Consider the following 16,247-nt stretch of genomic DNA (forward strand, 5'->3'; position numbering starts at 1 on the left):
ACATTTGTACTTCCTTGTTCTGTCACCTGAGAGGACCTAGAGGCAATGACACCCCAGTAGCAATGAGCATACCTAGCCCCCAGATCTTGGTTTCTAATATTATTCTCCAACAAAAGGAACCGGAACTCGGATAAATGGCTGATTTTAGGACTAGGGTAGAAAATAAACAAGATGAGCCTGGAGCGTCTTATAGCGCCTAAAAGAAAGTGCTCAGAGAAACAACAACAACGCAGTGATGGGGAAGTTTCAGAGGGACACAGCCACCTGAAGAAGCTCCCAAAGGCCAAGGCTGGAAATGGTAAGAAGCAAAATAAATGAAGTAGTGGAGGGTTGAAACCCAAAGTAGAAACTAAATGAGTCCATACTGATATGAATCAATTATTGAATAAATACATGAAGGAAAATAGACAAATTTTCTGTACCAAAGAATTCTAAACATTTTATGTAGATCCTATACCCTCAGGGAGGTGGAATAGAATTCCCCATGTCTCAAGTTGGAGTTGAACATAGTGACTTATTTCAAAAGAGTACAGTATGAGAAAGGGGAGCAAAGAGCAACTTTATACCAGAGAAACCTGACAGCACTCTCTCAGCCGAATGAGGATCAGCGTCCGTAGTGATGTCGTATTGATATATGTACACTCGATCTCATGTCCTGAGAATGGCTCTACCTCTGTGGTCTTCTTCCCCAAGCATGTAACCCCAGTCCAGTCATGAGGAAAACAGCTGACAAATCCCAATCGAGGGATGTTCTACAAAATATCTGACCAGTACTCCTCAAAACCATCAAGGGCATCAAAAACAAGGGAAGTCTGTGAAACTGTGACAACCAAGAAGAGCCTAAGGAGACACGACAACTAAATGTAAATCCTAGATGGGATCCTGGAATACAAAAAGGAAATTAGGAAAAAACTGAGGGAATATGAAAAAAGTGTGGACTTTAGTTAATAATGTGTCAATATTGGCTCCTTAATTGTAACAAATACACCATTACTAATGCAGGATGTTAATAACTGGGGAAACTGGTGTGTGGAATATGGGAAATGGCTATACTATGTTAGCAATTTTCCATAAATCTGAAGCTGTTCTAAAATAAAACATTTACATAAAAGAATCTGCAATGCCGAGGACTACCCTGAGAGTCTGATTTAACTTGCCTGGTCTGCAGCCCGACCCTTGGGACTTTAAAAAGCTGCCCAGGTGATTCTAATATGTCGCCAGCAAGTCACTGCTCTAAGGGAAGTGAGGGTTTTTACAACCAGCTGCACTTTTTTTTCCCTTTCTACTTATAATAAATGCTCTGACCTTGTCCCTAGTAAAATAGCAGTGTAACGTAATGATTTCGCTTGTTTGAATAAAGCAGTTCTTTAAATGTACAGCCAGCAGTATGGAACTTAGTGATATTTCCCATTAAATAAAAGAATCTTGTCCAAGGAGCTCAAAATACCATCAGCTGTTTAGGTAAACAGGGTAGGCTAGACTATGCTGAATGTATCATTGGTTTAAATCTGTACATAGTGGCAATGCCTTTCATTTCTCTCTGCAGTGCTATGCCACATGCCATGTGTACACGGAGGTAAAAGATCTGCTAAATTTTAGGTGCAAAGGTTTGGCTTTAATTAGACAGGAGGCTTATTTTCTGGTGTTTGATTGTGACAAATGAGGTAAAAGCATCACGTGCTGGCAAACACGGCTTAAATGTTCAGGGACTTAACTGACCTGAGCCATCAATGTTTCTCGTGCAGGGAACCTGGCAGCAGGGGTTCCTGGGGATCATATCTGGCACTGGTGATGATTGGCTCCGCCAGTCGGTGAAGAAGGGGTCCTACGGACCCCAGCCCCCCGACCAGCTTCAGTGAAGAGACGGAGACTGAGGTGATGGAGCCCTGGTTCCTCAGGCACAGACAATTATGGTACTTAATTTGGAACTGGTGAGAGTATGTGTTTGGACTTACTCTGTTTACTAAAGACTCTAACAGGCCAGGAAATTGCTTCATGTACATTAAGGGATGCAAAAAAGATGTATTTTTACCATCATTTCTCTTCCTCAGAAATAGTCATTAAGAGGAATTCCTCCTTTTTTTAAACCTATAACACTATTAACAAACGTTTGTTGATTGAGTCTTACACTATTCTAGGCACTGGGGGAGATATTTAAAAAGTTAAAAAATAGTGTTGGCTTTTTATTCATGCATCCAAGCAGTGCTTAACTGAGTGTGTATCACATACAGGCATCTGCTAGGTACTAGAGATTTTAAAGAGTAAACAAAAAACTAAGATTGGTCTCCTTTATTAAGAAACCCGTAGTCCAAGAACTTACTCTCTAGATCAGTGGCTCTCAACCAGGCGTGATTTTGTGTCCCCCAGTGAATGTTTGACAATGTCTACAGAAATATTTTGTTGGCACTACTGGGAGAGTTGGGGGGATGCTACTGGCATCTAATGGGTAGAGGCCAGGGATGCTGCTAAACATCTTCCAATGCACAGGACTGTCCCCATAACAGAATTATAGGGCCCAAAATGTCACTTGTGCCGAGGTTGAGAAACTCTTCAAACCCACTGGGCCCTTCACTGGAAAGAGAACACACTCTCCAGGTGTGAATTCACAAAGCCCTAAAGCCACCTCCTGCCCTCCCTTTACCAGGTGAGGTTGGAACAGGGGAGGGTCCCTAGCTGAGGGGAGAGTAAATGTCACTGCCCTGCCATTCAGAGGGGTTATGGTGGCCCTGCTCAGAGGAAGGTCAGCTATTCTGCCATCAAGTCACAGCAGTTCCAACAGTAACAGCCCAGGCCAAAAGGCATGTCAGGTTAAATCAGGCTGCATCAGAGAGATGACCTGAGCTTGCTTTTTATTGAGAGCAGCCAAGTTTCTATAGTCAACCCTGGAAATGCACAAATCCTTTTGAATAATATTACTAAAGGCCGAGGACACTCTTACAATTTACACATAACATTTGTACCTAAGTTGAAACTACTGTAAAATTTTTGTGTCATCTTACTTATGCGTATGTATTAACTCTAAGTTTAAATATGAAAAGTGGCCTTAGAACCATGCCGTTCCATATAGTCGCTAGCCACATGTGGCTATTTAAATTTACATTAGATGAAATTAAATAACATTTAAAATTCACTCCTCAGTGACACTATTCACATTTAAAGTGTTCACGAGCCACATGTGCCTATTGGCCGTTGAATCGGACAGTGTAGATATAGTACATTTCTGGCATCACAGAAAGTTCTATCGATAGCGCTATCTTACAAGCTATTTCCAAGGATCCTCACCAGTATTAGTTATTGCTTTCTTTTCTTTTTTTTTTTTTAAAGGCTTGTTTTCTAGCAGCCGAGGCATCAGGGCAAATGCTTTGCAATATCTCATTATCACTGTCTGTTAGAAAGACACAGACGTGTTCTGCTGGGCGGGACCATCTCTTGTTAGACATGGCGTTTTGTGAAGGTTTATGTAATGGATGTTGAGTAATGTATCAGGTGATTGAAAATGATTTTCCAGAAGGTATAACAATGTAAAATTCAAGTAGATAACCTTTATCAGGCATTTCTGATCTAAGTCAAGTGTGTATTGTTAAATATTAATTCCATTAAGGTGTGTCAGCAGGGAATTAAGATATGTGACCCAAATATATTTCTTTCTAGTAATTGAGTGTAATAGGGAACTAGTGTTTAGTGGATCTCAACTGGGGGTGGGGCAGGATGGAGGGAGGAGGGGGAGGGTCGAAATGACCTAGGGAGCTCTTTCTTGCAAAATTCATAGGATGCCACCACATAAGGTTTCTCAGGATGGTGAGCTGGGTGGTGAGTAAGGAGCGTCTTGCACATGTATATTTTTTTTTTTTTTTTTTTGGCTGCGTTGGGTCTTCGTTTCTGTGCGAGGGCTTTCTCTAGTTGTGGCAAGCGGGGGCCACTCTTCATTGCGGTGCGTGGGCCTCTCACTGTCGTGGCCTCTCTTGTTGCGGAGCACAGGCTCCAGACGCGCAGGCTCAGTAGTTGTGGCTCACGGGCCTAGTTGCTCCGCAGCATGTGGGATCTTCCCGGACCAGGGCTCGAACCCGTGGCCCCTGCATTCGCAGGCAGATTCTCAACCACTGCGCCACCAGGGAAGCCCTTGCACATGTATATTTTGAAAAAGTTCCCCATGTAATTCCAGTCTAACCAATCCAGTGTATTGTTTAGAGATATGAAAAGGAAAATTTTGTGTCTCTTCCACTGTGTGATGGGGTGATAGTGGGGGTAGGTCGGTGTGACTTAAAAAAGACACCTGGTCCCCGCCTCCAGATGTGATTCCATACACTTGGGTGGGCCCAGATATCCACTCAGTTCTCTCTCACTGTATTTCTTTCCAGCGACCTCTGGCCATGCCCGTCTTCCCTTCCCCGTAGGTCATTTAGAATGATCAACTGGGTTTAGAACAACTGCCTTAGGCATTTCTTTCCACGATCAGGTGTGTCTAGCAAGCTTTTGCAAGTGATCACAATCTCTTCTTGGACGCCTTTTCTGATCAGGGCCTGAAACGATGCTGTTGATCAAAGGAGGTGTCCCGTGCACAGAGGATGCACTGGCCAGAGAGGACACTCAGCTGAAGAAATCCAGGAGCCCTTTTCCCCAGAGAGATGGGGAAAAAATATTCTCCAAAGGGACCTGATCAAGCCTTTGGATAACTGTTTAGGTTGAGCCTTCAGATTTTGGTCATAGAGCTTGGCTCATTTTGTTAATATTAGGAGGCTGTTGCTGTAGAGAAGCCTCGCGACAGTCCAATCCCATTGACAGCTAGGTCTGCTGATGGATGGAAAACTTCACTGTTCTTCCCCTAACCCTCATTTTTTTTTTTTTTTTTTTGGTTAGATAAGAAGTGATTTATTAGAATAGGACGCTTGTGAGGCTTACAAGCAAGCGGGCGAGAGGGTGCTGACCTGAGAAGTTGATGGGCTACATAAAGTAGAATTTCATACTGTATTTTCAAGGCATATCAGCCTTGAATGGATTTGTTTGTTTTTCAGTTTTGTGGGGTTTTGGGGGTTTTTTTTTTCCTGTTAATGGATTTAGAATATCTCTACTATGTTCTGTATTTTCTTCATCCCTGGTTTCAGATTTTCTTCTGGTAGAGATCCAGTTTTCCCTGACATGTAAAATGCTGGTTACCTTGGGATTTTCAAAGTATAAGGTGGCATTTGTCTCATTGGGAAACTATCCAAAACATAATAAAGTCCTTTTGGTGGCATGTTGTACAATATATTATATAAGCAAAAATAGCCTACCTCCTCTAGCAAATGTCCAGCCCTAGCTTCCTACTTCTGTTTAGGACTACAGAATCTGTTTGTAGTGAAGGTGACAAGAAGGGATACAGCTCTGAGGAGACTGGGGCAGGTTGTATATCAGTAGTTTAGGTTCCTTCTCTAAAAACTCTGTGTGACTGTTTCTCCTTTGAGTCTCTCTGTGCTTTGGATATCAGAGGTGTGAAATGCCCTAGGATTCTGCAAGCCAGTTAGGGTTTGTCTTCTCTAGATTATCTGACTAGAGGGGAAGGAGAAGCTTAAAGCCATGTATAGTTTTGGCTTAAAAAATTTAGCAGTCTTTCAAAAGGAAAGAAGGAAAGGAGAAGGAACTTTAGAGTGACCCACTGGAGACTGTATCATTCATTAACAAATACAGAGTGTCTGTTACGTGCCAGACACTGTGGTACAGCGTGCTGGTGTGGCATGATAAAAAGATGTGTTTGGTCTTTGTCCTGGTTCCTGGCACCTAAAATCCTTGGAATTTCCAGTGATAGGAGTGTCTTTTGTATTTCTAATGAGGTGACTATAGATGGGGTACTTAGAAAGCTTCAGGGTGGGGGCTGGTCCCCAGAGGAACCAACCATGTGACTACAGCAGTAGAACTTCAGTCCCACCTCTAGCCTCTGGGAAAGAGAGAGGGACTGGGGATCCAGTTCAAGCACTACTGACCAAAGATTTAGTAAATTTAGAAGCTTCCAGGTTGGTGAACACGTTGATGTGCTGGGAGGGTGTGCCCTTGAAAAGAGTGTGGAAGCTCTGTGCCCTACTTACTCCTGTACCTTGCCCTATGCATCTCTTCCATTTGGCTGTTCCTGAGTTGTACTCTTGATAATAAAACTGTAAGAGAAAGTAGAGAGCTTCCCTGAGCTGTGAGTTGTTCTAGCAAATTACTGAACCTGAGTAGGGGTTGTGGGTACCTCCAGATTTATAGTCGGCTGGGCAGAAGTGAAGGTCGTCTGGGGACCCCATTTGTAGCTGGTGTCTGAAGTGGGACTGAGCCCTTACCTTCTGGGGTCTGTGCTAACTCTGGGTAGTTAATGTCACACTGAATTAAATTATTGGGTACCCAGTCGGTGTCAGAGAATTGGAAAATTGGTGTTGGAATGACACAGCTGGGGATAAAACGGTGAAAAAGAGCAGACATTTTCTGCTCTTACAAAATTTACAAATATTTCTATGAGTTTGTTGGGTTATGTAGCACTCTGCTGTATGTCATCCAGTTGCCCCTCCAGATCTACTCACCCTGGTCTTTACAGGCTGACTCTTATGGACCACGTCAGTGGGCACCCTGTTCTGTCTCTGGTTGAATTTGATCAGTGGAGAGCCCTGGCAGAACACTGAAGGGAGCAGGGTGAGTGAAGTCAGGGTACTTATCCTCCTTACTCCGTCCTTGTGGGGACACCTTGGCAAGGTCCCTAGATGGAACACCACTACTCTTTTCAAGGCAGTCTTCTCTATATGGCTTTCTTTTTCAAGGTTCTGACAACCCCTCCTCCTTGTCTCCTTGTACCTAGGGTTGGTAACAGTGGTTCAGCTCCCAACCCCAGATTATTGCCCACAATTCCTTGTGGTTTTATTTCAACCTGAGTACACCTTTGTAAAAAGTTCCTTGGTAAATAAGCCTTTGAATTATCTAATTGGAGTATTCCATCTTATGGGGAACCTGACTAATACAAGCACTGTCCATTTAAATGTGGGATTGATGCTTGCCAAGTATGTTGATTTTTGTTTTGATATAGTTGATGCTACTATATTAATGTAATATAGCCAGCTGCTTCTTAAGAAGGTCGCCCTGTCATTGCTTCTTAGTGATGGTAAAATCATATCATAGGGATTCCCTGGTGGCGCAGTGGTTGAGAGTCTGCCTGCCGATGCAGGGGACACGGGTTCGTGCCCCGGTCCGGGAAGATCCCACGTGCCGCGGAGCGGCTGGGCCCGTGAGCCATGGCCGCTGAGCCTGCACGTCCGGAGCCTGTGCTCTGCAACGGGAGAGGCCACAGCAGTGAGAGGCCCGCGTACCGCAAAAAAAAAAAAAAAAGAAAAGAAAAAAAAATTTTTTTAAATCATATCGTAGACTAGAATGCTTATCTTCGTATTTCCTTTGGCAGGAGAGTATACATTCAATGAGTTAAAGAGAAGGGGAACTAGCACATCAGTTCTGTTTTATAGCATTTAGAATTGCAATTTCAGTTGCCAAAATTCTCTTCTTACCAATTATGATTCTGGCATTAATACTATGTTCCAGGCTTTGAAGGTTCATTAATAGCCTGGGATTTATACCAAGATGATAATACTGATGTGAGGTCAATGAAGGTTGCTCAAAGTCATTGTTATTAACTGGTTTATTGGTGAGATGGAACAGGATAGTAGCACCCAGTTCAATAGGTGTGCCTGAAACATATTTTCTTTCATGATAAACACTAGAAAGAAAGAGGAAGAGGGGGAGAGAACACCCAGACATGAGTTGTGAAGAGAGCACAGAATGTGTGCTTTTATTGTTTACAGAGCTTCTGCCATGGGGAACCCTGTCATGAAACTTACATTTGTTATTGCTCTTTCCGTCTAAACCCACCCCAGCACCTCCTTGGAATCTGTTATAAGCCAGTTTTTTCAAATGATGAATTTCCTGTAGAAATGGATGAACTTATCCATTTGTAGCCTTTCATCAGAGTTACTTTGACCCTCCTTTCTTCCTTATTTTGCTTCCCAAAGTCATTACTGAAATATAAATTAGGATGGCCAGACAGGATTATCAACGATGGTGTCCGTTTGTCTGTAATCCATTGTTCTGTAGACAAGAGGGAAAGCCTTTCTCAGAAGATGGTACATGTTTACGTCTCAGAAGAACTAGTGAGAGACTGTATTCATCCTTAACCATTAACCACTAGAGATAGAAGCAATTTCAAAGGTCATCTGCCCCCTAATGCTATAGGTGAGGAAACTGCGACCCAGAGATATTAGAAGACTTAACCAAGAACACAGCTGTATTAGTTTGCCAGGGCTCTGTAACAAAGTACCGCAGACTGGGTGGCTAAAACAACAGAAATTTATTGTCTCCCAGTTCTGGAGGCTAGAAGTCCAAAACCAAGGTGTTGGCAGGGTTGGTTTCTTCTGAGGCCTGTGAGGGAAGGACCTGTTCCAGGCCTTATCTCTCCTTGGCTTATCAATGGCCATCTTCTCCCTGTGTCTGTTCTCATCATATTCCCACTTAGGTGTGTCTGTGTCCAAGTTTCCTCTTCTTAGAAGTCCACTAGTCATATTGGATTAGGACTTACCCTCATGACCTCCTTTTAACTTGATTACCTCCATAAAGACCCTGTCTCCAAGAGAAAGTTGCATTTTAAGGTGCTGGGGGTTAGGACTGCAACATACGAATTGGGTGGAGGGACACAATTCAACTCAGAACAATAGCTGACTAGAATTTTGGTCTTCTGATGCCCTTGTTAGGTTTTTTCCCCTACTACACCGTGTGCCTTTTAATATTCTTGTTCCCTTGGACACACAGAAGACCATTTTCTTTTTCACAGAGGTAGGATACAGGGATGTGATTAGGACCTCATATTTCACTGCCGAGGGGATTGGGGAACTAAGATCCCGCCAGCTGTGCAGTGCAGCCGAAAACTGACCATAGTCTTTAAAAATCACAGCGGAGGCTTCCCTGGTGGCGCAGTGGTTGAGAGTCCGCCTGCCGATGCAGGGGACGCGGGTTCGTGCCCCGGTCCGGGAGGATCCCACATGCCGCGGAGCGGTTGGGCCCGTGAGCCATGGCCGCTGGGCCTGCGCGTCTGTGCTCCGCAACGGGAGAGGCCACAGCAGTGAGAGGCCCGCGTACTGCAAAAAAAAAAAAAAATCACAGCGGATTACATAGTCACCGTCTTTAATTTATTAATAAGTATTCTAAAATAATGGGTTTTGGTTCCTTTCCCTCTGGTTTCCTTTTCTAGATGGTGTGAACAGGTATCATTTCTGTGGTCTAGTGTGCTCATTTTGAAGGAGGGAAACCTGATGATCAGAGAAATACCATGATCAGCCCAAGCACACACGTGCAGTCTCCGCTAGACTAATGTGCTTTTCACCCAGGACAGCAGCTGCGACGTAGAACTTGGGAACCGTGGACTAAGTGGCATTTCTAACTATCTGCTGACATCCACTAGGGGTACTCATAAAATGGCACGGGGCCTACTTAACCAACTCATACACTGTGTCTCTTGGTACTTAAAAGAGGTAGTAGTTTCTAGGATTTCCCCTCTGTGCCCCTTCCCCTAGCAGTTTCCCAAAGCTTATCTCTTGCATCACCAGCCTTTCAACATACACCAAGGGAGAAATTTCAGTGGTTAGAGAAATTCGAAAGATGCCACACACCGCATCCCTCTTGTAGCTACTCATCATGCATTCTGGAATACAGAAGGCTTTGCAATGTCTTTCAAGAAGAAGCACTGAACGTCCTTTAATCAGGTGTATCCAGAGTCATCTGATTAGGGAACCATTTGTCCATGTAAACCTGTAATTTGCAAGCAACACATTTTGAGAAATCCTGTCTAAAACTTGCATAAGTTGAAGAGATATATACATTGGGAAAGAATTTAGAATAAATGTATAGGAAATAGAGCAAGAGATCTCTCTCTAGATACTTGTGTGACAATTCTTAGAATCTCCACCAAATATTCCTTATGGCTGATAAGCAGGGGTGGAATACTAAGCTGGACTGGCCAGGTTTTTCACTCATTAGGATCTTTCTTTTTTGTTTTTTTTTTTTTTGTTTTTTTGCGGTACGCGGGCCTCTCACTGTTGTGGCCTCTCCCGTTGCGGAGCACAGGCTCCGGACGCGCAGGCTCAGCGGCCATGGCTCACGGGCCCAGCCGCTCCGCGGCACGTGGGATCTTCCAGGACCGGGGCACGAACCCGTGTCCCCTGCATAGGCAGGCGGACTCTCAACCACTGCGCCACCAGGGAAGCCCCATTAGGATCTTTCTTAATTGTGAGGGTGTGGGTGACTGTTTTTTGTGTATATGTATGTGAGCGAAATGGGGAGAGAGAGGGAGAGTGTGTGTGTGTCCCGGAGAATCCGATGGCTTAAAAAAGAAAAAAAAGTACTGGGCTCACAATCAGAAGGCCCGATATGTTTCGGCCTTTGTCATGGATGTGAGATGTGACATCTCCTCCACTAGTGAGTATGGGTGTTATTGCACAAACCCCATCCCTCTGTCACAAGGCAGGCCTTTAGTACCCAGCGGACCTCCCTGTACACTGGCGATCTCAGCAAATACTGTCTGAAGGTGAAGAGGGAGAGGTTGTCAGGCTGATGACGTAACGTCTAAGCGTTTGGGTCACCGCAGGGGGAGCAGAGTGTTTGGTCCACAGGGCTGTCATTCCTGAGGGAGATAGGAATGGGTTGTCTAACACCCTACAGCAACCATGCAGTGCAGCCTGATGGGCCATGCAGGATGCTGGTAGTTAGATGCTCCTGTAACGAAGACCCTCTGGTTTTGAATAACAGACACTATCGTTGAGCCAGCTTAAGAAAATATATTGGGTAGATATTTCAGCATCTGATGGAATTTAAACACCTGGAACAGCCAAAGCTTCAGAAACTTCAGAAGCATGATGGCTCGAGGCACCTGCTTTTCACTCTCGGTTTATGTGAGCCTCAGCTCTAATTTTGGGTGAAATGTCCACTCCAGGCCATTCAGTTATGATATATCGGTTTGTTCGGCAGAGTGTGGCAACACCTTGATCTCACGGAAAATGGGTCTTTTTCTCCAGCCCCAGGGGATGCAGTGTGACAATATAAACCAGTCACCGTGATCTCACTGCCCTGTGTCAGGAACTGGTCTAGGGGTGGCCTTGTGACCCAGTACTAAGGTAGGAGACGGAAATAGAAGGGGGCTGGATATGGATTCTGGAGAAGCTTTTATTTTCCCGATAAGAAGGAACAACAAATCCACAAGGCACGGCTCTTTCTCCCTTTGCTTTTCCCCTTCTTTGGAGTTCAGACGTGATGCCTGGTGGTGCCACAGTCATCTTGTGAGTGTGATGTGACAAGCACCAGATGAAAGTTGTGTGCTAGGAGCAGGGATGTTAAAGGAGGGAGAGCCAAGATGTCTTTACAGTAGGGCTGCCACCCTGACACCGGGCCCAACACCTCCTGATTTGTTCTCGAGAAAAATGATAACCCCTCCGTTGGAACTACAGTGCACTACGATAGGTTGTTGCTATTTTTGACTTTGCAGCCAAAATCATTCCTAAAATATAGATGTCGGGAGCCAATCCCTATGGATCAGAGAGTGATTCTCAGATCTTTAATGGGGGAGAGGACAGAGGATGGCTCATGAACTGGGGAGAGGTGTCTGTGAAAGCTCCCCCGGAGCCGTGAATTCTTACCACTGCTACACAGCACGGAGAGGGGAGCCCTCTTTGGGCTGGTCCACACCTGTCCTAGATGGAATTAACTCATTAACTAATGCATTCATTTTGCTAATTTTTTATTGATCCCTTATTATCTGCTAGATATTTTTCTAGGTGTTGAGAGCAGGTTGGAGAAGACACAGGAGATGTTGGTTCTCATTAACGTTTTACAGGGGAAATAGACAATAAACCAGAAAAATAAATGAACAGAATCATTCCAGATAATGAGAAGTGCTATATGAAATATAAAATGGAGTGTTGTGATAGAGAGTTTGGGAGGGTGTGTGCATAGAAGGCTTAAGAAAGCGATACTGGAAATAAAACTTGAATTGCAGAAAGGAGCCAGCTGTGTGAGACCCGGGGGCCAGGCTTTTCAGAAGGGAACAGCCAGTGCAGAGGCCCTTAGGCAGGGATGAGCACGGCGTGCTAGAGGCACAGACTGAATTATTAATGGGCGTCCAGTGCACGGTGATTCGGGAGGCCACCCGTGCTCATCTCATTGTGACCGCACTGGCCACTCAGCTTGCGGGCATTATGATGGATCTCCAGGTTGCTGACAGGGCTCCATGCTGCATAGGTGACTGTTCCTATCATCTGCTTCAGGCTGGGATGGGATGGCTGGGGGAGGGTCCATGTAACAGACTGTGATCAGAGTGACTGATCACGCCCTTTCCCTGTGAGAATGGACCCATCGTTCTCAGCCACAGCACGTAGGCTCCCCAGGGGGCTGGCTTCCCCTGGAATGGGTCAACCCTATTCTGGAGGGGCTGGCAAAGCATTCACCTGGCACACAGCTGCTTCAGGACCACACTCCAGTCACTCCCTCAAGTTACATTTGCCACATTTGACGTGTCTGCCTGTGGAAAGACCTGGCTCTGGCTCCCAGCCTGCTATGCCTGGTCATACCCAGCATCGTTTTCAAGTGATACTTATCAGTGAAGCAGTCACATGAGATCATAGGGCTAGAAGCTCCCTCAAAGGTCGTCCTGTCCTGCATTCCTCATGTATCTGGCATTACCCAGAACAAAAGTGCTGGAATGCCACCACCCCCATTTCTAGCAGGTTGCCTGCTAAACCAGATACCCACCTGGTTCCGGTGCAGAATCCAGTTCTCTTTAACACGTAAACTTGGGGGCAATGAATTATATCTTGGAGCTGTTAGATTTTCCCATGGACCCTAGGCATGTGTTCACCGTAAGAGGGTAAGGTGGTCCGCAAGTAGCCAAACTACCATTTAAAAACTCTGGTTCTGGGCTTCCCTGGTGGCACAGTGGTTGAGAGTCTGCCTGCCGATGCAGGGGACACGGGTTCGTGCCCCACTCCGGGAAGATCCCACATGCCGCAGAGCGGCTGGGCCCGTGAGCCATGGCCGCTGAGCCTGTGCGTCCGGAGCCTGTGCTCCGCAACGGGAGAGGCCACAACAGTGAGAGGCCCACGTACCACAAAAAAGAAAAAAAGAAAAAAAAAAAAAAACCAAAAAACTCTGGTTCACTTCTCCTAGTTCTGGGATGAGACAAATCACACAGTATCAAAGTTGGAAGAGACTTCAGTGATTAGTATCCCTCCTCTTATAGATGGGGAAAGAAAAGGGAAAATGACTTAACCAAGGTTAATATTAATTCTACAATAGAAGGCTTTTGGGCATTCACATGAGTCTTTCATACATGTTTACAGCATTTTGTTGTTTCGCTTTGACTTGTGGAATAAAGGGAAAACAAGTTCCTGGGTCAACAGTGTGAGTGTGTACAATCACAGCTCTCTGTGCCTCTATTTGATTCGACTCTCACTACCTATGTAGCAGGAATTCTTTTTCTCATTTCACACACGAGGAAGGTGAGGAAAATGAATCCATGTAGTTAGTTAAGAGGCAATACTGAACGCAAGCTTAAGACTTCTGACTTTTATCTGATATCATTTCCAAGTCCATCTCCATTTTCATTCTCTGGGGGTTGAGGGGCATAACAGAAATTAGCCATAACTTAGGTAGGGTAGAATACACAGGAGCCCTGAAGCTAATGTTCTAGGTTGCTATGAGCCCTAAGGAAAGGATTCTGATTTTTATCAAACCACTGTCACCTTCACTGGTGTGTGCATACTTCCCTCTTAGACCCCCTGTATCTGAAGTAGAGGCCCCCTGGCTCCTAACGTAACCTGGTGCTGTCATTTCAATAGCTACCTTCACTTATTTTAAATAGCACCTCCTGGATAAAGTGTGGCATGTGTTACAAGCCCAGGCTGTTAGAACCAACTGCCTAGGTTCAAATCCTGGCTCTACCACTTCTTCTGGGTGACCTGAGGGATATTACTTAACCTTCTGGTATCTATCTCACTTTTCTTATCTGTAAAATGGGCTAGCAATAGTGCCTTTCCGAGAAGAGTAGGTGTTCAGTAAATGTTAGTTGTTGCTATATTGGCTCTCGAGACAGCAGGAGGAATTCTGTCACAGATCTGACTTTTCTCCAGCAGTATGGAAAGAATACTTTCATAGCTCGTGATAACAGGTAGGCATTCCAGGGTGAGAAGTATCTCACGACATAATCATATACAGTTTACTCCTTGACTCCAGAGAAGGTTTGTTCCGGGCACTCTACTACAAGAGTTATCTTCTTCTCCAACAGCAGAAAGCTTTGGTTCACGCACCTGAAAAGCTGACCCGGAAGTTATGCTTAGAGAAGAAAAAGAGGGAAGAGCCTCTTAGGTAACTTGAAGAGCATAAAGGATCCAATGATAAAAACCACTGCCCTGAAGTGACGTGTGCTACTTTCAGCTGAGGACTCAACTGCTGACATGACACCCTCGAGATCTCTTTTTCTCCTCTGCCATCACATCCCCAAATTCTCCAGAGTGGATGCTTCATCATCGTGGGTTTGGAGCTAAGATGATGACGATACTGAGAAGAGCCTGGGGCAGACTCACTGTGAAAAATAAACTTTTATTGTTTTAAGCCACTGAAGAAAACAGAAAACACTGCCCTGAACTTTCCAAGGTGTAATAAATCTCTCTGCAGTCATTGCCAAGGTATCATTTGTCTTCTTGTTTTGGTCTTAAAATAGACTAGAAAAAATGCTAACAAACCCCTTCCCATTAGATTGTGTATTTGCACGTAAAGCCTATGAAATGCCATTATTTCAAGCTCTTCCCATCGTCTAAAATAACCCCCCTGTGTGTTTTATGGTTCCTGAGCAGTATTGATTGTGACTGATGACTTTGTCTATTTCCTCACATGCAAATGATTCTCCCTCTCCTTTCTGTTTCTCTCTCTCTCTCTCTCTTTTTTTTTTTTTTTTTTTTTTTTTTGCGGTACGTGGGCCTCTCACTGTTGTGGCCTCTCCCGTTGCGGAGCACAGGCTCCAGATGCGCAGGCTCAGCGGCCATGGCTCACGGGCCCAGCCGCTCCGCGGCATGTGGGATCTTCCCGGACCGGGGCACGAACCCGTGTCCCCTGCATCGGCAGGCGGACTCTCAACCACTGCGCCACCAGGGAAGCCCTCTCTCTCTTTTTTTGCATATACTTTTTGCATGTTTAGATCATCTCTCTACCAGCCTTTCAGTGGCTCAGCATTTTGTTGCAATGCATGAGCGAAGCTGGAAAACAGAGCCAAGTGACAAACTGTGAAGCAACAGCTCAGCCTCACAGAGCAAGTGCGCTTTGTGCTCTTTCTGGCCAGGGCAGATGTGGCCTTGATGGGCCGTGAGGAACAGTATCTCTCAGGTAAAAATAAGTTACTAAGATTAACACCAAAATGATGTAAATCCTGCATCTGCAGGCAGATCCTGAACTGAGAGCCACGTGGAAAGAGGATTGGAATGGAAATCAGATTCGGGGTCCTGCTTGGGTTTCTTCCAGATGACCCCACCCGTCAGCCATCTGGTCTCAGGTAAGTATCTGTGACTTACAAAAAAAAATTTTTTTTAAACAACAACAACAAATAGGGAGAATATAATAACAGAACTGTGTGTGCCACCATCGAGTTCTAGGCAATCCTGACATTTGGATGAGTTCGCTTCAGACCTAGCTGAGTTTTTTGTGGATTCCTCCTTAACCCCATTTCCCTTCCTCCTACCCCAGAGCTTAACACTGTCCTGAATTTGTGTGCTTTCATACTTCTTCCGTATACATGTTTTCAACAATAGGTACTCTTGTTTTGCATGTTTTAAAACATTAAATAACTTTAAATACAACATGCATATCATTCTGCAACTTTTTTTTTTAATTTAGCATTAGATTTGAGCAGCAAAGCTCTGATCCGTTCATTTTAACTACTATATATTGTAATGATTTGTGAACAGACGTCAGTCTGTCTATCTGTCTATCCATCTATATCTATCTCCATTCTCCTGTTGATGAATAATTAGATTGTTTCTAATTTTGCACTATGATAAACAATGCTTCCATGAGTGTTCTTGTTTATTTCCTGTACTGACATACAAAAGCTTCTCAAAAATAGCATTTTTTCAAAATGTTTTGTCTACGCCCACAGTTAAACATACACTTTACATGGAAACCCAGCACCTACGTGTGCTACATTTCTGTGTGTCTGTGTGTATACACAG

Source organism: Phocoena phocoena, chromosome 6 (assembly GCF_963924675.1).
Source record: "Phocoena phocoena chromosome 6, mPhoPho1.1, whole genome shotgun sequence".
Taxonomy (NCBI): Eukaryota; Metazoa; Chordata; class Mammalia; order Artiodactyla; family Phocoenidae; genus Phocoena; species Phocoena phocoena.